Genomic DNA, 27,838 nt, shown 5'->3' on the forward strand with positions numbered 1-27,838 from the left:
TTAATAGGGATTGTCCCGGATGTGCTCCATGATCTTCATTAAAGCCAGCCATGTTTCTTCGGCTGTTGGGATGATCTGGCCGGCCGGCAGGAGGAAGCCGTAGCGGCCGGTGTCTCGCAGCTCGAAGGTGTAGGAGTACTTCATCCCGTTGTCGTAGCTCCAGTCGACAGTGGTGCCATCAGTGTGGTGTGGAAGAAACAGAACCCAGGACATCGCGTTGGAACCAAGATTGACATGTGAACAAAGCGGGAAAATTCAGGCTCTGCTCACACAAGGTATAAAGGGTTTGCAAGAAATGATTGCTCTGATCCTGCAGCGATGTGTGCAATGCTTTGCCTTCATCTGCTCACAACAGACCTGGCCTGGCACAGGTATCCACGGTAGTTGCGGGTTGCAAGTCTTGGTCTTGGTCTCAGGTCCCCCTGAATATGTGCAATCTACAAACATTCAATTCCAGTGTGAACAGAAAGCCACATGCCTTGGAACTGCTCTGGTTCATTCCCCCCCTCAATGCAGTGTTTTGCAATTGGAAGTCACCCATGTGCACATGGTCCCAGCACTCATTCTGATTCCTGGTGGTTCAGTAGTGCCAGAATTCACGGGTACAACCACAGTTAAGGCATGTGCCGTGGGCAGGCAGTTCACAATAGTTCCGTCCGAGATAACGTTGCTGGGAACCATGCATCATTAGTTATTTGGTGACGGAATGTGAAGAAGAACATGGGTCTTCTTCTGCCCGCCCTGCCTGAATGACAAACCACTCACAGATGGTGTCGATCATGCTCCCATAGGCCTATTTAGTCCCATGTAATGCAGCTAAGGCAGCCACTGCCTCTCTGGCTAGATCATTCTGCAGACAAGAGAGTAAGAGGTGAAAGGCTGGGAGGTTCTTGAATACTTCTCTCCCTTCATGGAATAGCAGCAGTCACACACATTTAGTGAATGGGAATAGTCTATTTAAATCCCCCGCCCCCCAGATGAGGGAGGGGCCACAGAACCCAGAATTGAACTGAATATGGGGACAAAAAATGAACAAACAGGGATGGGGGTGCAGGCCCTAGAATCAAAAAGAGAGACACCGAGCAGAGAACCCTGGACAATGCCCACTGCTCCCAGAAGGAGTCCAGGGAGTCAGTAGATGGCACCCAGAGGAAATCTAGCCCTGAAGACCAAAGTCCTCCATCTGTCCTTAGAAGAGGTGCATCACAGACAGCTTCTCCCACCCTGCCCTGTCCAAGTGGCTCAGACCCAGCTCCACAAAAGTATTTAGGCACCTAATTTCCATTAAATTAGGAGCTTAAAAACCTTTGTGGATCTGGGCCTGAGTGCCGAGCTGGAGGGGGGGTGGGGTGGGCCACCCCTCTGGCAGAGAGGTAAGCTCAGCCTCCAGGTCCATTTATTCTGTTGCCAGGCTGATGAGAGTGCAACCAGGCTGGTGCTTTTGATGGATTCCTGTCCATTAGGAAGAGGCTGAGAGCGCCAACCCGTTTCAGAATCAGCTTCCAGACAGCCGCGAGCTTCACTCACCCCCAGGGTCCAGCTTTGAAGCTAGGCTCAATGGGTCCGTCTGCACTGCAGCCTGGAGGTGCAATTCCCAGCTTGGGTAGCCGTATGAGCGCTAGCTCTGCTGGGGCCTAGCACCCTAAAAATAGCAGTGTGACAATGGCAGCATAGGCCAGCCCCTGAGTAGATACCTTGGATCTCGGACAGGACCACTGTGGCCACACTGCTATTTTAACATGCTCGCTCAATCAAAGTTCACACGTACCTGTCGCCCCAAGCTGGGAATTGCACCTCCCAACTGCAGTGTAGCTGTACCTTGTATCCATCCAATCCCCGGAGCTACCAGGTCCTAGCACACAACTGTTTTAGCCCTCTCATTACTTGCTCATGAGAGCTGTTCTCACCAGTTCCTGGTGGTCAGGAACAGGCTTTGCCTTGTAGCCATAGGGGAACAACAGCAGCTGGGAATAGCTGTGGATGGAGAGCAAGGCTTTCATATTGCCATGGCTCAGGACAAAGTTGACAATGGATTTCACTTCGCTCTCAGAGTGAGGGTAGGGTCCGTGGTATGTTTCTGCACAGAGATTGCTACTGGAGGCAGGTCCTGTGATGAAATACATGTGGTGGCAAATGAAAAGGCAGCAGATCTGTGAAAAATGGGCATTTGCATGAGTGAGTAAAACATTCGTTTTTCTGAGGGGAAAAAAACACCAACAGAATTGAAGATTATTTCCTCAGTAATAAATGGGACAAGTCCCAGGTTTCTAACTGATATTTGCAAACAATCCGGAGTCTGTTTCACTTCATTAGCCAATGTTCCAGGGTTTTAAAGAGACTGCGCAGTGATGATTCACCTCTAACATAACAGAACTAAACTCCCTTCAGAAAACAGGAGTTAATAAGATTATCTGAGTCCTGCAAAATAAAGCAATATTGCATTAGTCACCAGCAGTGGTAGAATTGTGATACTAAGGTAGTGATCTGGGTAAGTCCTATGTAGCATATACTAGTACGTGGCTTTAAGAACAAATTGATTAGAGAATCCATATTCTAGGGTTGCCAGGTGTCCGGTTTTCTACCAGAAAGTTCGGTCAAAAGGGGACCTGTGCAGTATCCGGTCAGGACTGCTGACTGGACACCAAAAATCCGGTTACCACAGTAACCTGCCTCTGCCGCCAGGAGCAGGAAGAGTACCTGCTGCTGGAGGAGCTCAGCTGATGGAGAGGAGCTTAATCTGAGGAACTGGCTCCCAGCTCCAGTGGAGAGATAGATAGTGGTGCTGCCAGGGGGAGGGATCCTGACAGTGTTTGAGGAGCGGGGCTGGCAGCTGGGCTCAGTGCCCATGATGGTCCGGTGGGGCTTCTCAGCCTCCCAGAGCCACAGCTCTTTCCGGCCCCTCGCTCTGGGGATTGATCCCCCACACACACACCTCTGTACCCCAATTGGGTGGGCAGGCTCCTTGTCAGCTCCTCCCAGCTGGGTCTGCAGGTGGCAGGTGAGTCCCGGGGAAGTGGGAAGCAAGGGATCAATGGGGGAGGGAGGCAGGGAGTGACTGGAGGGACCTGCAGTGACCGGTTTTGAAAAATTGGAAAGCTGGCAATCCTAATTATCAGAGGTGCCATCTTTCTGAGTTGCTGGGGGGTGCTTGACCCCTGCTCCACCACAGGCCCCACCCCTACTCCATTCCTTTCCTCAGCCCACCACCCTGCCCCGCCTGTCCCCACCCCATTCCCCCCCAGAGTATGCGCCACCCTCACTTCTCCTCCAGCACCTCCTGCACGCTGCTGAACAGCTGATCTGCGGCGGGTGGGAGGTGCTGGAAGGTGAGAGAGAGGAGCTGCCGGTGGGAGCCGCCGGTGGGAGCTGAGCACCCACTATTTTTTTCCATGGGTGCTCCAGCCCCACAGCACCCACAGAGTTGGCACCTGTGCTAATAATGACTTCCTGTCAGACAGAAAGCTGAGCAGATGATTCCATTTCCTGAACAGAGCAGAACTTACTACTCCACTGAAAGAGAGAAGAATAAACACCTATTTCATGTCTTTAATATAAGGAGTCTTGTGAGCTCTAATGATAATCCCAAAGCATGTCCTGCATTGAGTGCAGGGGACTAGACTACAGGACCTCTCGAGGTCCCCTCCCGTCCTATGGTTCTATGACTCTATGTGCTCACAATAAAAAGACAGACGTTAGGGATTAATAAATATCTGACGTGCTCATGGCCATTCTGTACCTCCGAAGCCTGCATCCCAGTTCCTGTTGGGGTCCACGCCACGGCAGGAAGATCCAGCATTGATGGACCTGGTCTTCCATCACATGCAGTTCTCTAAAAGCAAGGGAGACCGTGTGGTTAGATTAATGGAAAGATGCTAACAGTTGGATCTCAAGTAGGGTGAAAAATCGGAATGAGGGTGGAGGGTAATAGGAACCTATATAAGAAAAAGACCCCAAAATCGGGACTGTCCCTATAAAATCGGGACATCTGGTCACTCTAGTCTCAAGTCATTCTCACCTTTGCTCAGTTATTACCCCACAGAGGCAGAAGGGTGTGAAGTTTGCCAGTTAAACCAATGGGATGCAGTTTGGACTGTAAAGTAGTTGCCTCACTGGGGGGACCTAGCCTCAGAGAGGCTGCAGCCAGAGTTCTTTCTGGAGCAGCCCCAAATATTTTTGACCTGACATCCCACATAAACTGGGATCACCCCTTGTTTAAAGCAAGGTTGGGCAAAGCGTAGCCCACAGGCCTAATTTGGCTCTGTCACGGAGTCACCGGGCGATGCTCTGGAACTGCTCCCCACCAAGCCAGTCAGGACTATGGGGAGCCTCCTCTCCCTTGGAGCAGACTTGTTCAGGGCAAGAAGCTCACACGTCTTCACCTCCTGGGTCTCTCCTTGGAGCATTCAGCATCCTCCACCCCTCCGTGCGCTTCCCACAGTGAGCCCGCCTCAGTGGGGTCCTGGGGAAGCCAGAGGGTCCTGCACCCCCACTTCACAGTCAGACGAGACTCTCAGCCAGCCAGTAAAACAGAGGTTTATTCAATGACAGGAACAGGGTCTAAAACAGAGCTTGTAGGTACAGCGAACCGGATCCCTCGGCTGGGTCCATTCTGGGGGGCAGTGAGCCAGACCCCCACGTCGGCACTTCACTCCTCGTCCCCAGCCAGCTCCAGACTAACAACCCCTCCCAGCCCGTCCTCTCTGCTCAGCTCCTTTCCCGGGCCAGGAGGTCACCTGATCCCTTTGTCTCCAACACCTTCAGCTGGCACCTTTGCAGAGGAGGGGCCCAGGCCATCAGTTGCTAGGAGACAGAGCACCAGGCATTTAGGTGCACTGACCCTTTGCTCTGCAGCAATCACACACCCTTATCCCACCACCTAGATACTTAAGAACTGCACAGGGGACACTGAGGCACCAACACAGTATTTAGAGCAAATATTAAGAACATTCCCAGTTCGCCACAGGCTCAGTTGCTTTTCTGCGCAGCCCATGCTCAGACTTCATCTCAACATGCAGAAACCACAGAGAGGGCTGCATGAGGTGGGAAGGAGATACACAGGGCCTGCAGATGGGTCATTGACTCAGCGCAGTACCACAGAGATGTCTACCCTGCCCAAAAAACCCACAATGCCCCAAGCAGGGTCTGAGATGGCTGGTGCCTGAAAGCGGCTCTGCATGTACTCATCATGCAGACAAGAAGTGAGAGCACCTCTTCCCTCCACTCCTTCCCCCAGAGGCACTCACTGTGCTGTGTGTATAAGCAAACCCGTCAGAATTGGTGACTATCTCGAAGAAAATGTCTACAGTGTCCAGGATGGCAGTCAGCGAGGCATCCTTGCCATATTTAGTGGCTATCTGCATGGACAGAAGGTCTGAATTACCCTGAATTCCCATTTCTCACAGAATGAAGGCCTAACAACTAACCAGGGTTGATCTATTAAGGGTAACAGTACAAAATAGAGTGATTATATGAGAGTAGGCATAACATTAGGAGAATGGTATGACGTTGCACTCTATGTGATTTTATGAAAATATGCTAATGTAATTGGAATATGCTTCACGTAAAAGGTCTCTTGTAAGGTATCATTACAACACTGAACAGTGCACTGATACACGGGTGCCCTCCCACCAACAGCACAAGAAAAAGAACTCCACATGGACTCCTCCTGAGGGTCGAAATGACAACCTGGACCTATACATTGAATGCTTCCGCCGGCGTGCACAGGCAGAAATCGTGGAACAACAACATCGCTTGCCTCACAACCTAAGCCGTGCAGAACGCAATGCCATCCACAGCCTCAGAAACCACCCTGACATTATCATCAAAGAGGCTGATAAAGGAGGTGCCGTTGTCATCATGAACAGGTCTGACTATCAAAAGGAGGCAGCCAGACAACTCTCCAATACCAAATTCTACAGGCCACTTCCCTCAGATCCCACTGAGGAATACACTAAGAAACTACAGCATCTACTCAGGACACTCCCTACACTAACACCAGAAGAAATCAACATACCCCTAGAGCCCCGACCAGGGTTATTCTATCTACTACCCAAGATCCACAAACCCGGAAATCCTGGACGCCCCATCATCTCGGGCATTGGCACTCTCACTGAAGGACTATCTGGATATATGGACTCTCTACTCAGACCCTATGCCACCAGCACTCCCAGCTATCTCCGCGACACCACTGATTTCCTGAGGAAACTACAATGCATTGGTGACCTCCCAGAAAACACCGTCCTAGCCACCATGGATGTAGAGGCTCTCTACACAAACATCCCACACACAGATGGAATACAAGCTGTCAGGAACACTATCCCTGATGATGCCACAGCACAACTGGCTGCTGAGCTCTGTGCCTTTATACTTACACACAACTATTTCAAATTTGATGACAATATATATCTCCAGATCAGTGGCACTGCTATGGGCACCCGCATGGCCCCACAATATGCCAATATCTTCATGGCCAACCTGGAACAACGCTTCCTCAGCTCTCGTCCACTCACACCCCTTCTCTATCTACGCTACATTGATGACATCTTCATCATCTGGACCCATGGGAAGGAGACTCTGGAAAAATTCCACCATGATTTCAACAGCTTCCACCCCACCATCAACCTCAGCCTGGACCAATCTACACGGGAGGTCCACTTTCTTGACACCACGGTGCAAATCAGTGATGGTCACATTAACACCACTCTATATCGAAAACCCACCGACCGCTATGCCTACCTTCATGCCTCCAGCTTCCATCCCGGGCACATCACACGATCCATTGTCTACAGCCAAGCATTGAGGTACAACCGCATCTGCTCTAACCCCTCAGACAGAGACCAACACCTACAAAATCTCCACCAAGCATTCTCAAAACTACAATACCCGCACGAGGAAATAAGGAAACAGATCAACAGAGCCAGACGTGTACCCAGAAGCCTCCTACTGCAAGACAAACCCAAGAGAGAAACCAACAGGACTCCACTGGCCATCACATACAGCCCCCAGCTAAAACCCCTCCAACGCATCATCAAGGATCTACAACCCATCCTGGACAATGATCCCACACTTTCACAGGCCTTGGGTGGCAGGCCAATCCTTGCCCACAGACAACCTGCCAACCTGAAACATATTCTCACCAGTAACTGCACACCACACCATAATAACTCTTGCTCAGGAACCAATCCATGCAACAAACCTCGATGCCAACTCTGCCCACATATCTACACCAGCGACACCATCACAGGACCTAACCAGATCAGCCACACCATCACTGGTTCATTCACCTGCACATCCACCAATGTAATATACGCCATCATATGCCAGCAATGCCCCTCTGCTATGTACATCGGCCAAACTGGACAGTCTCTACGGAAAAGGATAAATGGACACAAATCAGACATTAGGAATGGCAATATACAAAAACCTGTAGGAGAGCACTTCAACCTCCCTGGCCACACTATAGCAGACCTTAAGGTGGCCATCCTGCAGCAAAAAAACTTCAGGACCAGACTTCAAAGAGAAACTGCTGAGCTTCAGTTCATCTGCAAATTTGACACCATCAGCTCAGGATTGAACAAAGACTGTGAATGGCTTGCCAATTACAGAACCAGTTTCTCCTCTCTTGGTTTTCACACCTCAACTGCTAGAACAGGGCCTCATCCTCCCTGATTGAACTGACCTCGTTATCTCTAGCTTGCTTGCTAGCACACATATATATACCTGCCCCTGGATATTTCCATTACATGCATCTGAGGAAGTGGGTATTCACCCACGAAAGCTCATGCTCCAAAACGTCTGTTAGTCTATAAGGTGCCACAGGATTCTTTGCTGCTATTACAAAGCTTATAATCTACTGAGTGTGGTCATCCCATTTGTATAAATGTACCATGCCTATATCTGAAACTAGAAATATGAAATATAACTCTGAAGGCCTATTGTAATAATGCAAAGTGTGGGCCATTAATGGTGGTTTGGATTCTTGATGACTCCCATTAATCAGAACAATTGTCTGCAGAGGGCTCTCTTTTACCTGTAAATCTTCCTGTATATGTGTGTGCTGGCAAGTGGGTAATGAAGTCTTGCAGTGACATGTGATCATGTCACCTGAACTGGAATCCATCTTTAACCTAGTGCTTTTCCATTGAGAAGGAGAGGGGGCAGGGAACCCAGAGAGGGACAAAGGATTCCCACCTTATGCAAAAGATATATAAGTGAGTGGAACAGAGAAAAGAGGCAGCCAACATGAGAAATCCCCTAGCTACCACCTGAGCTGGAACAAGGGCTATACCAGGGGAAAGGATTGAGCCCAGATTAGGAGGGTGTCCAGTCTGTGAAAGAAACATATTGAAACATCTCTGAGGGTGAGATCTTATGTGTAGCCAGTCATATTACTGTATTAGACTTAGATTTGTGTGTTTTATTATATTGTTTTACTTGGTAATTCACTTTGTTCTGTTTGTTACTACTTGGAACTACTTAAATCCTACTTCCTGTATTTAATAAAATCACTTTTTACTTATTAATTAACTCAGAGTATGTATTAATACCTGGGGAGGGGGGAAACAGCTGTGCATATCTCTCTATCAGTGGTATAGAGGGCGAACGATTTGTGAGCTTACCCTGTACAAACTTTATACAGGGTAAAATGGAGTTATTTGGGGTTTGGACCCCACTGAGAGTTGGACATCTGAGTGTTAAAGACAAGAACACTTCTGTAAGCTGCTTTCAGTCAAGCCTACAGCTGTTAGGGGACGTGATTCAGACCTGGGTCTGGGTTTGCAGCAGGCTAGCAGTGCCAAGCTGGCAGGGCAGGAAAGCATCGGCAGAAGTCGTCTTGGCACATCAGTTGGCAGCTCCCGAGGGGGGTTCTGTGAGCCAACCCATCACAAATGGCAGAACCATTGTCTGGAAGCGTTGTCTGGAAGCTGATATAAGAACATAAGAGCAGCCATACTGGGTCAGACCAAAGGTCCATCTAGCCCAGTATCCTGTCTTCCGACAGTGGCCAGTCACCCCAGAAGGAATGAACAGAACAGGGAATCATCAAGTGATCCATCCCCTGTCACTCATTCCCAGCTTCAGACAAATTCACATCAGAAATTAGTCATACATTTTTAACAGTGATGGGTACTAACCACTGGGACAAGCTACCGAGGGAAGTGGTGGATTTTCCATCTCTTGATATCTTCAGGTCAGTACTGGTTGCCTTTGTGGAAGAGACGATTTATCTAAACACGAGTTATGCTTTAGTCCAGCACAAGCTTTTGGACTCAGTACAGGGGTAGCTTTACAGCCTGTGATATACAGGAGGCCAGATGAGATGATCTAATGGTCTCTTCTGGCATTATTCTCTATTAATCTATTAATTAGCTGGTGGGTCTCAGTCGACAAAGGTCCCCATTGCCAAATCACCAACATGTGCTTATTGACCCATTTGTCTGCCATCTCAGCAAAGAGATCAAGTGGGATATGGAGAGTGAACGAGATGGCAGTTCAGTTATGTCCTCCCACCCCTAGAGATTGGTTCCATACAGCTCTGTCATTGTGAAGAGTTTATGAATCTGCTGTGTTCTCACTGGCCCTCAGACTGACTCTGCCATCTCTCAACTCGTTGGGCATTAGATATATTTAGTATTACTAGTATCCATAATCCCACCGGGTATAAATAATCCTGTCGCTGTGCCAGGGGGCTGTTCTAGATGACCTATTGAGGTACCTTCCAGCCCTACATGTCTATGGTTCTATGATTACCTTGTTGGCAGTCCACACTCCAGTCGCCTGGGTGATCCACTCTCAAGAATGAATGCCAGTATCAATCCAGATTGCAGGACGGTTAATGCCTCCTGCGCTGAACTGCAGGAGAAGTCAGCAAACAGAACATGCCTATATTAACCACAGTCTAGGCATCGGCTAGTACGTACTCTTATGCATATGTGTTACTTACAGAGTCAGGCATTTGCTCTGATAGTGTATATGGCTATAATTTGATATCTGGCTGGCGAGATTTTATGGAACCAGGTATCAGAGAATCCCTCCCTCTCTGGATTGCTGGTGCAGTTTCTTCTGAGCTCGACCGGATTAATCTCTCAGTAAAAGTCAGCTGTAATTTTAATAACTTTTCCCTGGTCTCCTGATGATTATTAAACCCAGAGATTCTTTTACTGATTCAAGGTCTTAAATCATATCTGACATTGATCACTTTGGTTTTAAGAAAAAGTGCTTCAGGAGCCAGTTATGTCTCTCCATTGCTCCTCATTATATACCATCCATTGCTGCTCCCCCTTACCCTATTAAAGATTTATCCTGTGGACAGACTGCTCCAGAAGGTACGTAAAGTTAACTGTCTGCCCCTGCTAGAAATTCTTAAACTGTGCTAGTGGGATATTTGAGTGAGGGGAAGGACATTTTCCTGCAGCTATTGGTGCCAACTCAGCAAAGCACTGAACTACGTGCTTAACTTTAAGCAAGTGCATAGGCTCTGTTGACTGATTCTGAGGGGCTTTGTTGTCATATTGAATGATTAACGTTACGTGCACTACCTACCTTTAGCACATAAAGAGGTCGCTTTTCGTAGCTCTGCCCAATCTGAATTTTGCTAACCAGGTCTGAATTTTCAGCCACAAGGTTGTCCATCCAGTTGTAGATCTAAAAGGAAGAGTTGTCAGTGCATGCCTGTTAAACTGGTCTTGTGGGTTTCTGTTACAGAATACGCCCCTGCATTCACACCTTACACACCACTGCAATTATCTTTGTTTAAGGTATGCCTTGTAAGGTATAATTGGAAAACTCATAATTTGCTGGCCAGTATTATCCTGCTAAAATATGCATGACAATATTGTATGTGATGTTATAAAGATTTCCCTGTATGATGTCCAAAACTCACAGAGCATCAAACTGGTCAAACAGGCCTGTCTTGACCAAAGGAGTGTATGTTTGCCTTAATTTGCATTTAAACAGTAAACAGAATCATCAAGCAGGAAGGAAAAACAAAGGAAGCTCAAACAAGTGGGAAAAAACAGCAGGGAACATCCTTCCACAAGGACTCATTATCTCCTAGTTCCCAGCTGAAAATGTTTTTCAGGTGTGGGACTGAAACTATAAAAGGAGGGACAAACACACTAAGACATAGACTCATAGACTCTAGGACTGGAAGGGACCTCGAGAGGTCATCGAGTCCAGTCCCCTGCCCTCATGGCAGGACCAAATACTGTCTAGACCATCCCTGATAGACATTTATCTAACCTACTCTTAAATATCTCCAGCGATGGAGATTCCACAACTTCCCTAGGCAATCTATTCCAGTGTTTAACTACCCTGACAGTTAGGAACTTTTTCCTAGTGTCCAACCTAAATCTCCCTTGCTGCAGTTTAAGTCCATTGCTTCTTGTTCTACCATTGGAGGCCAAGGTGAACAAGTTTTCTCCCTCCTCCTGATGACACCCTTTTAGATACCTGAAAACTGCTATCAGGTCCCCTCTCAGTCTTCTCTTTTCCAAACTAAACAAACCCAATTCCTTCAGCCTTCCTTCATAGGTCATGTTCTCAAGACCTTTAATCATTCTTGTTGCTCTTCTCTGGACCCTCTCCAATTTCTCCACATCTTTCTTGAAATGCGGTGCCCAGAACTGGACACAATACTCCAGTTGAGGCCTAACCAGCGCAGAGTAAAGCGGAAGAATGACTTCTCGTGTCTTGTTTACAACACACCTGTTAATGCATCCCAGAATCATGTTTGCTTTTTTTGCAACAGTATCACACTGTTCACTCATATTAAGCTTGTGGTCCACTATGACCCCTAGATCTCTTTCTGCCATACTCCTTCCTAGACAGTCTCTTCCCATTCTGTATGTGTGAAACTGATTGTTCCTTCCTAAGTGGAGCACTTTGCATTTATCTTTATTGAACTTCATCCTGTTTACCTCAGACCATTTCTCCAATTTGTCCAGATCATTTTGAATTTTGACCCTGTCCTCCAAAGCAGTTGCAATCCCTCCCAGTTTGGTATCGTCCGCAAACTTAATAAGCGTACTTTCTATGCCAACATCTAAATCGTTGATGAAGATATTGAACAGAACCGGTCCCAAAACAGACCCCTGCGGAACCCCACTTGTTATACCTTTCCAGCAGGATTGGGAGCCATTAACAACTACTCTCTAAGTACGGTTATCCAGCCAGTTACGCACCCACCTTATAGTAGCCCCATCTAAATTGTACCTTCCTAGCTTATCTATAAGAATATCATGCGAAACTGTATCAAATGCCTTACTAAAGTCTAGGTATATCACATCCACCGCTTCTCCCTTATCCACAAGGCTCATTATCCTATCAAAGAACGCTATCAGATTAGTTTGAAATGATTTGTTCTTTACAAATGCATGCTGGCTATTCCCTATCACCTTACCACCTTCCAAGTGTTTGCAGATGATTTCTTTGATTAGCTGCTCCATTATCTTCCCTGGCACAGAAGTTAAACTAACTGCTCTGTAGTTTCCTGGGTTGTTTTTATTTCCCTTTTTATAGATGGACACTATATTTGCCCCCTTCCAGTCTTCTGGAATCTCCCCCGTCTCCCATGATTTCCCAAAGATAATACCTAGAGGCTCAGATACCTCCTCTATTAACTCCTTGAGTATTCTAGGATGCATTTCATCAGGCCCTGGTGACTTGCAGGCATCTAACTTTTCTAAGTGATTTTTTACTTGCTCTTTCCTTATTTTCTCTTCTAAACCTACCCTCTTCCCGTAAGCATTCAGTATACTAGACATTCCTTCAGACTTCTCAGTGAAGACCGAAACAAAGAAGTCATTAAGCATCTCTGCCATTTCCAAGTCTCCCGTTACTGTTACCCCCTCCTCATTGAGCAGCGGGCCTACCCTGTCCTTAGTCTTCCTCTTGCTTCTAATGTATTGATAAAAAGTCTTCTTGTTTCCCTTTATTCCCATAGCTAGTTTGAGTTCATTTTGTGCCTTTGCTTTTCTAATCTTGCCTCTGCATTCCTGTGTTATTTGCCTATATTCATCCTTCGTGATCTGACCTAGTTTCCATTTTTTATATGACGCCTTTTTATTTTGTAGGTCACGCAAGATCTCAAGGGTAAGCCAAGGTGGTCTTTTGCCACATTTTCTATCTTTCCTAACCATCGGAATAACTTGCTTTTGGGCCCTTAATAGCATCCCTTTGAAAAACTGCCAACTTTCCTCAGTTGTTTTTCCTCTCAGTCTTAATTCCCATGGGACCTTACCTATCAGCTCTCTGAGCTTACCAAAATCCACCTTCCTGAAATCTATTGTCTCTATTCTGCTGTACTCCTTTCTACCCTTCCTTAGAATTGCAAATTCTATGATTTCATGATCACTTTCACCCAAGCTTCCTTCTACTTTTAAATTCTCCACAAGTTCCTCCCTATTGGTTAAAATCAAGTCTAGAACAGCTTCCCCCCTAGCAGCTTTTTCAACTTTCTGAAATAAAAAGTTGTCTGCAATGCAGTCCAGGAACTTATTGGATAGTCTGTGCCCCGCGGTGTTATTTTCCCAACATATATCTGGATAGTTGAAGTCCCCCATCACCACCAAATCTTGGGCTTTGGATGATTTTGTTAGTTGTTTGAAAAAAGCCTCATCCACCTCTTCCGCCTGATTAGGTGGCCTGTAGTAGACTCCCAGCACGACATCACCTGTGTTTTTTAACCCTTTTAGCCTAACCCAGAGACTCTCCACCCTTCCGTCTCCTATGTCCATCTCCACCTCAGTCCAAGTGTGTACATTTTTAATATATAAGGCAACACCTCCTCCCTTTTTGCCCTGTCTATCCTTCCTGAGCAAACTATACCCATCCACACCAACATTCCAGTCGTGTGTATTATCCCACCAAGTTTCAGTAATGCCAATAATGTCATAGTTGTATTTATTTATTAGCACTTCCAGTTCTTCCTGCTTATTACCCATACTTCTTGCATTTGTATAAAGGCATCTAAGATACTGGTTTGATCTTGCCTCCCAGCTTTGCCCTGACCCTCCTTCCTCTCTTCTATTATAGCCCGTGCTCCCTCCTGTTTCCAACCCATCTCCCAGGTCTTGTTCCCCACTTACCTGTGGGCTTTGCTCACCTGTCCCCGTCGAACCTAGTTTAAAGCCCTCCTTACTAGGTTAGCCAGTCTGTGCGCAAATAAGGCCTTTCCCCGCTTCGAAAGGTGAACGCCATCTGTTCCTAGCAGTCCTTCCTCAAATAGCATCCCGTGGTCGAGGAAGCCAAAGCCCTCCTGGCGACACCATCTTCGCAGCCAGGCATTCACCTCCACGATGCATCTGTTTCTGCCCTGACCCCTACCTTCAACAGGAAGGATCGAAGAGAATACCACCTGCGCTCCAAACTCCTTAACCCGTACTCCCAGAGCCCTGTAGTCACTCTTGATCTGCTCAGCATACCCTCCTCCCTGCCCATCGCATTCTCTTCCCTTGAGAAGGCAAAAGGAAACAACCTTTGGACTGGGGGCCCTGACCTGAAGAGTTTGGCCAGTAACCTTGCTGGAAGCACTTGGTGAGAATTTTTGCTTGAATCTAACATAGTTTGTTAAATTAGGCACTAGCTAGCGTTTTATCTTTATTTTTCGTGTCACCATTCCTGACTGTTATGCCTCATTACTTGTACTTGTTTAAAATCTATCTCTTTGTAGTTAATAAACCTGTTTTACCTAATCCAAGGTGTTTAAGATGAAGTACAATCATAAAATATTATGGTTAGAAGAGACCTGAGGAGGTCATCTAGTCCAACCCCCTACTCAAAGTAGGGCCCATCCCCAGACAGATTTTTAACCTAGTTCCCTAAGTGGCCCCTTCAAGGATTGAACTCACAGCCCTGGGGTTGGTAAGCCACTGCTCAAATGACTGAGCTATCCAAGTGCCTGAGTAATGCTATGTATGACAATTTGCTGATATACTGTGCCCTTAATGGAATAATGGGCTTAAAATATTTCTACTGTGCAGGAGAGGGGTGGGCAATACAGGACATACATTTATGGGCAAAAATCTGGGTCTGGGGATGTGTTGGGGTCATCCTGCAGTATAACGCAGGCTGGTGAGGGCTAAAGTGTGGCTGGCAGGCTGCAGTTGCACATAGACACTCAGGGTGTGACTTCCATGTTGGAAGGCTGTTTGTGAGCAGCCCAGGTGAGAGCTATTTCAGCAAGGCATTGTAAGGCATGCAAGGCTGAAGGGCAGTGGTGACACAGCCCCCCACTGGGTTGAACTGTACCCTGGTATGTCACCATTTTCATTCTTTGTTCTCAGGTAACACAGGGGTTCTTAGCGTTTGTGTGATGAGCAGCAGGTGGCTACAACCGTTGAGACCCTGGTCTTTTACACATTGAGGGTCTTCCACTAGACTGGATTTGCCTTGCCTCTTATACCTGGATGCCAAAAGCCCCCCTACCCCACTGTGTTAATTCCCCTGGGTCCTCCCACACAGCAACATGGGAGCCCATTGGAAGGATTCCGGGAGGCCTTTGAGGACCACTGTATGACAATTGTTGAGAACACCTTATATCACACAAGGTTCCATCAGCCACCATGAAGCCGGTGCTCTAATTACACCTGAACTTTGGATTCACAGATGAGGCGAAATGGGTCTCCCAGCAGAGAAGGTAACTTCTGGGAGAATAAGTAGCTAGATACAAAGGCAGAAAGGAATGATGGTTGGGTCTCCTGGCTGGAAGTTTTGCTTCCAGTCTGGGGAGAAGGGACCTAGAAGAAGAGGATCTCTTCAGGGCAACCCTCCTTGAGAGGATCTCCCAACAAAATTCTTCACTAAATGCTTACAGCAGGATGCCGTATTTATAGTCACAGAACCGGTCACAATATGTCCTGACCATCCGAGCACGTTCTCTGAAGGAAATGAAGAGAACACTCTGCAAAGAAAAGTACCTCTTCAATCGTGTGGTAGGAGGAGAAGCTGAAACTGTTGCTGCTTCTCTCAAACTTCCTGGACACCATCATGGCCTCTTTTTCCTCATCCAGTAATTCCTTTTAAAAAAAACCACAGCCACACACAGAGAAGAGGGGAGCATTTGTATGTTTTTCCAAGAAACATATTATGGCCACATATATACAGGGAACTGAACCTGAGCCCTTCAGCATTAGAGGCACAAGCCATTATCAGTTAAGCTCAAAGATCATCACCTTGAAGTTTGTCTAGTAAGCTGTTATAGTCAGTGAGGTTAACCACTAGTGGGCCCTATCAGATGCACTAAACTAGTACGTGTATATACAAAGAACAACTTTAAACATTCAGTTTAAAACTCAGTGTTCAATTGCCCTTCAGATCAAATCTCCACTCTACAAAAAAGTGTTAGCGAATGTAATGCTCGTGAAAAGTGCTGGAGAATGAAGGCCGCCACATATCAACAGAGCAAGAACAGCAGGGGCAGCAGCTTCCCTCCCAATATCCTGGGGATGTACTCTAGCCTCTGGAACTGGAGGGGCTAGTTAAAGGGCTGAGATGGTAGTTCCTTCTCATTCACTCCTTGTCCTCTTTGCTTAACACCCTCCACTCCCAAAGGGGACACTTCATTCCAGTAGCAGTGAAGTTTTTTTTTGTGATGCGGACACCTGTCTAGTGACGAGATTCGATTTTTCCAGCTCATTATTTTTCTTATTCTGTCTGTCTTTCCTCACCTAACTCACACCAAGTTCAGACCCAGGGTGGTGATGTTACTTTCTTGCACATGGCATATATGCTGCCCGAGTCCTCATCTGCATGTCATCTATAGTGATTGTATACGGAATGGTGTTAGACTCCAGGAAGACTTTGACTGCTTGGAGGTTATGGAAGGGGACTCTCGCATCCACTGGGAGACCAGGCTGGGCAGGACTAAGCCAATAGTCAATCTGATTTAGAAAAGAAAAGCAAGGTTAGCTTCATCCAAGGCTCTGTATTGCTCTACCTAGAGCTCTCCAGACACTGCTGAACAATACAAGTGAATTTAGTTAACACAGCCAGTTATGTTAGTTAATGATACCTTGTATTTATATAGTGCCTTTTATCCTTAAGGATCCCAAAGTGATGTATGTGTACACACACACACACGAATGACTTCTGCTGCCACTGAGATGCAGCCACCTCTAAGGTGGAACATGGCAGCTGTTTAACAGAACACAGCAACACTATTAGAGCTAGGTGAATTACTGATTGCAAATAGCATATTCATTTACTTTAGCCCTTTTTTTCTAATTGCAAATTGCTCATGAACAGATCAAGATTTTTACAAATTTATTCCTTATTCACTATTATTCGATGGATGTTTTATATAAACATATCTCAGCCTATGAGTCACTTCTGAATCATTTGCTGTGAAGGTTGCTTTGAATAGTTACTATTTGTGACCTAAATTGTTTTGAATGGCCATACAGGCCACGTGGTGTTGTTTCTGTTCCCTGATTGGATTTATTTAACTCATCAGATCAGGTTTCCAGTGCAAATGCTCATAGTTCCAAATTTAAAACCTGCTTTGTACGAATATTCTGCAATATTTGCTCACAGATTGCTGCTTCAGCCAGTAAATTTGTCCACTATAATAGTCTCAGAAAACCAACATGAAAAAGGGTCAACACAGAAGAAGCAAATAGATTCTAAAATTCAAAATAATTTGGGCATCATTAGTCCAGCTCTAAACACTGCACAACAATTGGGGTTTTAAAGTGCAGAAGAATAAATAGCATCAGAAGGGTAGCTGTGTTAGTCTGGATCTGTAAAAGCAGCAAAGAGTCCTGTGGCACCTTATACACTAACAGACGTATTGGAGCATGAGATTTCGTGGGTGAATGCCCACTTCGTAGGATGCATGTAGTGGACTGCACCATCCGACGAAGAATAAATAATATCTCAGTTAAGAGGGGGAATTCGAGATCGCAGAATTGAATTCCCTGATAAAACACTGGTATTAGTTCCCCAGCTCTTGAGAAAAGTGGCAACGGGGCTTTAGTAATCACAAGTGGCCAGGATACCCACTTTAAATTTGTAAAACGGCACTTGCTACATCATGTTGTCCTTAATTGCACGCTCAGGCATTGGATTGGGACATTGATAGAGGGGGCAAGGCTGCTGTCTACAGAATCACCAACTTCCAGGAATGCTCTGGCTTTTCTAGGGATGCCTCTTATTCACATATGAGCAAGTTCTGACCCTCCTACCACCTGACAGTATGTAGAAGTAAGATTTTATGTTTGTATTTTATATAATTTAGAATGAAGGATAAAGAATAATAATGTAACATGTATTAAATATATTGATGTATGGTTTGATTATATCCTGCCAGCCACCCTTTTGGAATAGCAGAAAGAAATGTCCTAATTGGCCATTGGTAGAGATACATCAGCCAGAATCTGTGTCTGTGCAGTGACAAACCTTTGAGGGTCACCAATTTGTTGGAAGTTTAGCATTTTAAAATCAGTAAAAGAATGCCATGATTGTTTTTCTTCTGCATTGCAATTTGATGTTCCTGTTCAAAATGTTCTGTGTACATTAATTTTGTTTTGTGTGTGTATGAGGAATGTCTGTGTGTAAGCAGAGTCAGGATGAGCTCTACCCTGACATCTGGTGGAAAGAATTTCAGAGAGTGTATTTGCATAGGCATGCCTACCCCATCCCAGGCTGCCAAGCTGTGGGACTGCTTGGTGACAAATGACTCACCCTCAGTTGGGTGGTACTTGCTAGACAAGGGACATGGGTTCCAAAACCCAGTGAATTGAGAGAGGCTGGGGACAGGTATCTGTGCCTGGTGGTGCAGTCTCCTTGTAGAGCCAGGAGCACCAGTTCCACCCCCTCCTCTCTCCACTGTGGAATGTCAGAGTTGATTTTTTTTATTCCCTCAAGAATCCAGATACAGGTGACTGAGCTGAATTCACTTTGGGCTAATGGTGCACTAGCACTGGGGCTCCCCTACTAAGAGCTGAGATCACTAAAGAGCTGAAATAACTGAGCTGAGAGCACTGAGTACTGTGCTAACTAGTAGGGGAGCCTGAAGCTATACTGTGGAACAGAGCTGCTGGCGGAGTGGAGCAGTTGTGGGGACGGCTGGAGCGGATCATGGGACAGCTGGTGGCAGCGGAGTGGCTGGCAGAGCGGAGTAGCTGTGGGACGGCTGGAGCGGCCCGCAGAGCGAGCGGAGCCGAGCAGTTTGCAGAGCAGCTCATGGAGCAGAGCAGCTGGTGGAGCGGAGCAGTTTCTGAGGACGGCTGGAGGAGCAGCGTGGAGCGGCTGGTAAAGTGGAGCAGTTCGTGGAGAAGGCAGAAGCAGAACCCACGGAGAGGCAGGGCAGTTGGCCCCGGACCACGTAAGGTGCCCCTTTCTACCCAGGCTGGGGGGAGGGACCTCTACAGATAAACTCTCGAACTCTGGGGTGGCATTGACCAGAGACTTTTGGGTTGTTGGACTTTGGGGTGATTGGACTTAAAACCCTAAGAGGAAAAAGGACAGTGCCAAACGTACTTGGAGGTGGGTTTTTGTTTATGGTTTGTGTTATAACCCTGTTTGTGGTGTTTCTCCAATGGGATGCCGCATTAATTCCTTCCTTTATTAAAAAGATTTTGCCACACTCAGACTCCGTGCTTGCGAGAGGGGAAGTATTGCCTCCTAGAGGCGCCCAGGGGGGTGTGGTATGTGAGTGTCCCAGGTCACTGGGTGGGGGCTTGAGCCGGTTATGCATTGTGTTACTGAAACGGAACCCCTGGATACTGAACCCGGCCCTTGTTGCTGCCAACTCAGAGGGGCAGAAGAGTTACATGTGTAAAGAGATAAGTGTGAAGGCCATTGCTGAATCAGATGTACGAGGGAGGAACCAGAGACGGAGGCAAGGGTGCCAGGAGGTTGCCACACCAACCTATTGAAATGTCAGAGGAGGGCAGATTGACGACTCTAGAGGTGAGACAGGCACCTATCAATGGGGACAAGATAGCTGTGAACAAAATCAGCATGGGGTAACTCCCTGAGGAACTTGATGAAAGGATGAGAAGGACAAATTAAGAAAACAAGGACTCGTCAAACAACAATTGATTATAGTATGATGGTGCAAAACTCATTGGTCCCAATGAAGGAAAATCACTATATAAACAAGGTGCCTTGCCATGAAACTTTGGATTCATCCTGCCAAGACTTCCTTGGAACATCGTGTCACGACCGACAGAACCCAGCTCCTCCCCACCCATGATCAATCTAGCTGGCCACTAGGTTGATCCGGACTCTGGACTGGTAACTATAACTTCGACTGGCAGGACAGTGTGTGTGTGTGTGTGTGTGTGTGTGTGTGTATGTGTGTGTGTGTTGTGCTTGAATGAATATGCTAATTGCTGTATCTTCAATAAAGGTGACATATCGCCTTTTCCCCTGAAAAAGATCCCTTGTGCTTCTTATAAGTTCTTACCTGAAGGTCTTCCAGCTCCCCCAGTTCCCTGAATAATGCAATCTGCTCTTCGTTGCTGGCCCTGATGCGGAGAACCTGATCTCTGGTGAAGACAAAGCAACAAGAACAGACAGAAAGTATTTGAGAATGATGACAACGAGCCAGCAACAGATCAGATGGGCTAACAGCAAAGATATCAGAGTGGTGTGCTGAAGTTTACCATGGAATTTGATGTTAAGAGGTCTGGAGGCTTAGGAGTTAAGGCATGTACAGAAGTTTTAAAAATTTACAAGCAGATTAGGGGTCTGGCATGAGGACCAAGAGGGCTGTGATGGGAAAGAGAACAGTTGCTGGGGGTACCTGTTGTATTAATTTAGATGGAATAAATGGGCCAAAGGTGTTGAAATAACCTCATCACTGTCCAATGTTAACAGTGTTAAACAAAGTTTGGAGTTTGGTATACAGAGACTTCAGTCTGCTTATTACCGGGCAGGCCAGCCGACAGCAATTCTGGGCCCCTGGGGCCAGGGCCAGGACCATCCTTGGGCGGGGCTTGGGGCAGAAGTGATGAATCCATCACTTTTGGAAGCAACCATGCTGTCCAATCGCACTGGCCAATGGGGACCCCCAAAGCACGAGGCCCGAAGCGGTTGCATGCGCCTAGGAGCCCTGTGGCCCACCCGGGCCCTTTTAAAAAGCCTTGGCCACAGGCAGTGGGCCTGTTACTCAGTAGGCAAACACATAATTAAAAATCCTTTTCACCTTGTAATAAAGATACAGAAAATAAGGGAAAACAGTTAAAGCCTTGGAAACGTAAAGTATTAAGTAAGACTTTCATTTTAACAGCACCCCTTGTTCCCTTCCCCTTTAGCCGGAGAGAGTTTTTAGAAAGAAAATCCCCCTTGTTAGACAGTCTCCTAGATGGTATCAAAGATGGTGATAACTGTCCTTTTGAGGAAAGGAGAAGTTAGTTGAGATGGGCTGTGGTTGAGATATTGTTGCTCGTGTTAAAGCCCATTTCATCTCAGGTGGTGTTTGGGATTCAACCAGTAGAGGTGGTGATGTCATCTGGGTCCTCTCTCTGGCCCCAGCTGGTCAGGACATCCCTCAGGATTAGGATGATGAAGGCCCAGGGTCCCAGAGGTGGCAGCCATAATGGTGAAGCTTGCTTCAGTAGCCAATTTTTCTCTCTAAGTCTTTCTTTAAGGTCCCACAAAGGGCATGGTGGGCAGAATAGCCCATCATCCTCATTGTGTCCATCAATTAGGCCTAGTTTCCAACACAACTATTTTGGTTCGCTGGTATCTGGTCCTACATTTTTCTTGTTTACCAAGCAAGATCTTCGCACGGTCCTTGAGTTATATCGGGGGAGGCCTGTTTGTTTGGACTAATTCAGTCTGTCTCCCTTCCATACCTTTTCCCATCAACTTTCTTTGTTACTAGTTATTGTGACATTTATGAACTTACATTCAGTTTTTATAGTCAAACTCATAATTTGGGTAAAATTCTAAGAAAAGTGATCACAACATACCCTGATGGCCCAGGACTGATACAGTTTGAATGGACATTGAAATCTTTGCTTTTGTCATGAGACCTTCCCAGAAAGCTAGAAAGTATCTATCAGGTGGCTGACGTCTACTAGGATTCAGGGACAAAAGAGTTAATCACAAATCAGCCATCGTAACTTTGCTTGCCTAGAATATTTTGGGAGTTATTTCAGATTGTCTTTAAAGGGCATGTAGAAAAAACAGGCTGATTCAAAACAGCCAATGAGATCTCATGATGCATAGTTGTCATGATAAATTAAACCATGTCTTCCTAACAATCTCCCATGGGAAAGTGGTGGAAACCTCATTGTTCCAGATATTTAAAACTGGACTTTGTGAAACACTGGAGATTACATTGAAGGGAATAATTATGTCTTCACCAGCAGATGGATTGGTTAATCTACGGTTGTTTTCATGGGTCTTTTTCATTTCTAATTTCTATTATCCTAAAAGAAGATATTAGCTCCAAATTGTTCTTAGAGGATCTCAGTTCCAAATTAAATCTGAATGACATGGCCAGGAGGCAGGTATTTTAGAAAACACCTCCCCACTCCAGCATTGCGTGTGCAAAACACATAAGAAGAGCCTTTGAGTATGTATACTTTTCTTTACATGAAAATGCAAACCTGGGTATTGCCATCAGAAGAACCATTAGAAGGGTCCTTCAGGCTTCAGAGGCCATGTGGACAGATCTTCGCTTCTTCAGTTTCCCAGAAGTCTGTATTCAGTCCTTACTCATACAATGCTCCCACTGAAGTCCTGAGGTAGGCCTGCCATATTTGGCCAAGAAAAATTAGAGGTGAAAAAGACCTAATGGGTCATCTAATCTATTGCCTATTCCATCTGTAGCAAGTACAAAATTGTTCCCTGCATTAAGAGTCAGAAGCATTATCTGATAATCCTCCACCCAAAGCCTTTTTCCAGCTCATAACTATCAGAGGGAGGTGTGGGGGAAGCTCATGTCATTGTCCTTTTTTAGTGCTGGGGAAAGCTGTCCAATATATATCCCTGGAGATTTCAATTGTCTGTTTACCTCCAGGAAAAATACAGCACAGGCCAGGGGAGTGCAGACATCCATACATTGTTCTGTCAGTGTGCTTCAGACAGGACTTGGAGGTTCCATTTCTATGGGGAAAGGATAGTGGATTCTCCATGGTGCCTTCAGTTCTTGACTTTTTTGATGAGACCAACAGGGCAGTGTGGACACCTGCCCACTAGGAAATGGAGTGAGACCACAAAGACCACGAAGTAGTCATCAGGAAATAAACACTTCCTACACAGGCTGGTTTGGACATACGGATAAATGCTTCCAAGCTCATAATCAATCCTCTGAACCATCCAGTCCCCTGAGTCCCTCTGTACTCACCCCACAAAGAGCTTTTGGCTGAAGGCAGCAGCAAAAAGAACACCAAAAACCAGAAGCCCCTCATATCAGCAATGAAAGATTGTTACTCAGCATCACTTTCTATATATTGTGGTTTTTCAACTATACTTTCTCAAGGACCCTTCCTTTCAGGGGCTGTTATTTGTGTCCATTCTGAGCACAGAGGCAGAGGTAATGCTGCAAACAAATTAATCAAAACCATTTCCCAGGGACGGATGTGTTTGTTTGTTTGGAAAGGAAAATAAAGCATGTGACTCGCACACCTGAGCCAACAAACACCTTTCTTGGACTTTGTAACAAGCTCTCCTAAAACGAGCTCTGCATGATGTAACTGTTGCATATTCTCTAACCAGTCATCACTGTGGGTATTTACAATGATATTCTTGAGACAGTGCAAGGTCAGCCCATTCCCTGAGGTGCTATTTCTTCTAACTCCCATCAGTAGGGGCAGGACTTCAGGCTGAGTGCCCAGACAGTTCTTCATGCTCAAGAACCGAAGTCTGGTGACTTGAAATTGATGTGATAACAAATCCCTCGCCACCTAAGACTTCATGGGTGTCATTGTGCTGCACACAAACTGTAACAACATCACACCCACCTAGAAGTTCATCATTGTCACTGTGGCCACTTGGACCTTCATGGCCAAGGCAGGGATAGAACTCACGTCAAGAGTATCCTGCTCCAAAAAAAAAGGCTCAGGTTGCTGCTACTCAAGGATCTCTGTTAACAGTAGAAGGTTTGTGACACACAGCTGAACAGTTCAGATTACATTCCCAGAGCAGAGTTTCTCAATGACCCGTCTGTGGACCTGTGCTGGTCCCTGAGATCTCCCTGACACAGTTTAGAAAGGTAGCAAGACGGACCCTGGTCAGTGTCTAATTTGTAATGAAAGAGGTGCTGGGCACAAGCAATTTTTTTACATTCAGAACTGATGCAGCAGGCCCAGATGTGCTGGGGCTATGAACTGCCAAGCCAAGAGGTGCCAGCACTCCACCCTGGCAAGCCCTGGCACAAATGAAGCACTGTCCCTCGTATCAAAAAGGATGAGAAACACCTCACAAGAGGGTGGTGGCAAGCGCGCACGTACACACACACACACACACACACTCACCAGTCCTTTACAATACTTGTTTACAAAAGTTACTTGGAAGATTTAAAAGTGAAGTTCTGTTGTGAAAAGTGACAGTGTAAAAATGGCACCTTCTTATTACTTGTATTACTGCCACAGTAGGAGCCCAAACATGGACAAGGACCACACTGCTAGGCGCTGTACAAGCACAGGATACACAAGTGAGAGAAGGACACATACACCTGTGACGTTATTGACATGAACTGTGACCGTAGAGATCATTGTTACAACCAGGGTCCTATAGTTGCACCAGGCCTTGTACAGAGGAGGTCTAGTGGGGTGTCTGTGGAAAGGTTGTAATTTGCTGGTTATGATTATGCTGTTTGTATGTATCATTTTTGTATTTGAAGTTATGAATATTGGCTAGGTACTGGTATCTCAATGTGTTTGATTCTAAGTAGCCTCAGTGAAGCATTTGGTCAGCTTCTTGAGAAAGGACTATTCTCAGTAAGTGCCCAATCAGGATACACTTAATTGACAATGGACTTTGGGAGAGGCCAATCCACATCTGAGCTTTCCTGGGAACGTTCAAACTAACACGTAAACAATGGCGTCGGCCTGCAAAAAATGGAATCATTCATGGACATGTGACTTGCCCAGGTGGCTACAAACTCCATCTTGTTGCTGTGATTTTGCACAGAAGAACAAAGGGTTTTCCGCCCACGAGAGAGAATATAAAAGACCCAGGAAGCCTCTCCATTTTGACTTCTGCTGGCTCAAGAGATGGCCTCTCCACCCTAAAGAGATGCCTGAAAGAAACTGGAACAAAGGACAGTAACTACAGGGGTGTGAGTGATTGCTGGACCCAGACTAGGAAGGAGTCTAGTCTGTGAAAGAAGCTTATTGGAACATCTGAGAGTGAGATTTACCTGTATTCAGTTTCCTACTGTAGTAGCCTTCGCCTTGCATGTTTTTGTTTTATTTTGCTTAGTAACTTACCTTGTTCTGTCTGTTATTACTTGGAAACACTTAAATCCTACTTTTTATATTTAATAAAATCAATGTTGCTTATTAATTAACCCAAAGTAAGTAATTAATACCTGGGAGACCAAACAGCTGTGCATATCTCTCTATCAGTGTTACAGAGAGCGGACAATTTATAAGTTTAATCCGTATAAGATTTATACAGAGTAAAACAGATTTATTTGGGGTTTGGATCCCATTGGGAACTGGGTATCTGGGTGCTGGAGACAGGAGCTTCTTAAGCTGTTTTCAACTGTGTGCAGCTTGGGGGCGCATGGCTCAGACCCTGGGTCTGTGTTGGAGCAGACTGGCATGTCTGGCTCAAGCAGTCAGGGTTCTGGAGGCCGAAAATGGCAAAGAAAACAGGCTCAGAGGTAGTCTCAGCACATCAGGTGGCAGTTCCAAGAGGGTCTCTGTGACCCAGCCCATCACAACACCTTAAGAACACGACCAGGCTTGGAGATTGCACTACTAGCCAAGCAGAGAGATGAGCCTAATTTAGCCACAGCTTGATGGGCAAAAAATCCTTTACCAATCCAGTAGTGAATCCCTTTATCTGTCTATCTAATGTGCCACCTGATTAATTTCCAGGCACTGGTCTTATGTCCCTTAAGTCTGAATAAATATTACATTCTTCCACAAAACATGAATTTGTCTTCCCAGCCAATGTGGGAAGGGAGTGAGTAACCCACCAGCTGCTGGGAACGCTGGAGGACACGCAGATAAGCCTGCTACATGTTGATTGACAAATCGTTACACCAGAGGAAGAAAACACTAATCTCTGGTCCTTAATGTGGCTTGGATCCATGACCATGAGCTGCCCTCAGATTGTTCTCAAGCCAGGAGAAATCAGCTTGAATTAAACAAGGCTCCCACCAAGCAGCTGCTCCAAATGAGTTTGAGGTGGGAGCAGAGCATGCAGTGTGCCAGTCATATGGCTTAGTTATGTTACTGGTGTCCAGGACAATTTCAGCTCTGGTGAAAGGGGTTGCAACTCTACTGACGTCAATGTGGTTGCATGTGCCAAGATCTATCCCTCCATTTTTAGTCCTCCCATTTGGATTGAAGCGACACTGTCATATAACAAACAGATTTCCTTCCCTGCACTACTAACAACACTGGAGAACAATAACACGTAACAAATTTTTAAGAGCTAATTTACTTTTTATCATTTCTGCTCTTTGTTTAGTTGTTACATTTCACTCAAAAACCGATGGATACATTTCGTTCTCAGACGCTTGTGCACTGGCACAATGCTCCAGTGTAGATAGACACTTACAGTGACACTAAGGCAATTAGCAAGGGGAAGACACTGGAGCTTCAACACAAAATGCACAAGCCCCTCTGGCACTTGAGTTGAAGGAGTAATTCCATTGGTGGTGAAGTAGGAAGCTCTTATTCTTGATGTGTGTTAGCCACTAGAGGGTCACACACACATACACACACACACACCAGTCCAGTGTATTGCATAAGAGTATATATTTATTTTAAAAGAAAACTATTTCCGCTGGATTTTATTTTAAATTTCATTGAAACGTTGCCATTGGCCTTAGGTTTTGTAAAAGCTTGATTTAATATCATCAAAATGCTAAATCGCATTTGGGGAATGTGGCTTTTTATATCCAGTTCTCACCAGAGAGGATAAATTAGGGCATAAGACCATAAACAGAAGATTTCTCATTTGTCTTTCTGATAGGACATAAATCCACCCTGCAACCACATGGAACAGTTAAAGGGCCACTGTTGTGTTCCATAAGAGAACAAATGTTAGCAGCATTGTCTTGTCACATCCCTACAGAGGATATTTACATTCTGGCCTCTTGCAATTTTGGTTGAAGAAGAGTTTGTTTTCCCACTTAAGCTCTTGTGCAGTGTCATTGGAGCTGATAAATGTGTGCATTCCTTCAACCCCAGAACAGCCGTATTTCTTCTTTATATGCATTCTATAAAGTCTCTGCAGGGGCCCATTTCTTCTAGGTAAGAGGTTACAGAAATGTAAGGGACGGTTGTGCAAAAAGGTTTGATTTAACTCTAAATACCTGTAATCACATGGAGGGACCCACACGTCTGGAAGCTTGTATAAGTGTTTATTTTTTCAGTACTGAGTGTGGTGGTATCTCTGCACAGATCTGGGCTTCATCGTGCACTCTGGCTCTTTTCAACTTCTGCAGAGATTTGGGGATTTTTCTTTTCTTTGCTTCATTTATTATCTCAGAAGGCTGGGAGAGCTAGCTCCACATTCCTGTCATGATTATAGATGTGAAGGGCTAGATTCTAGGCTGTATTTCTGGAAAGGTGTTGCTCATGAACAGAATGTAAATATACCACCTTTGTACCCTCCGCATTCTGAGCTGCTGACGAGACTAAGTTGTAAGTGAAAGCAAGCGTTTCTGCTTCTCTGACTTACAGCAGCTTCCCCAGGAGTG

General features: G+C 45.8%; 1 pseudogene; it reads right to left on the bottom strand.

Annotated features, from left to right (window-relative positions):
* Positions 1-27,552, bottom strand: LOC115645323 (annotated as a pseudogene).
* Positions 27,553-27,838: the final 286 nt, after the last annotated feature.

The sequence above is a fragment of the Gopherus evgoodei genome, chromosome 1 (assembly GCF_007399415.2).
Source record: "Gopherus evgoodei ecotype Sinaloan lineage chromosome 1, rGopEvg1_v1.p, whole genome shotgun sequence".
Taxonomy (NCBI): domain Eukaryota; kingdom Metazoa; phylum Chordata; order Testudines; family Testudinidae; genus Gopherus; species Gopherus evgoodei.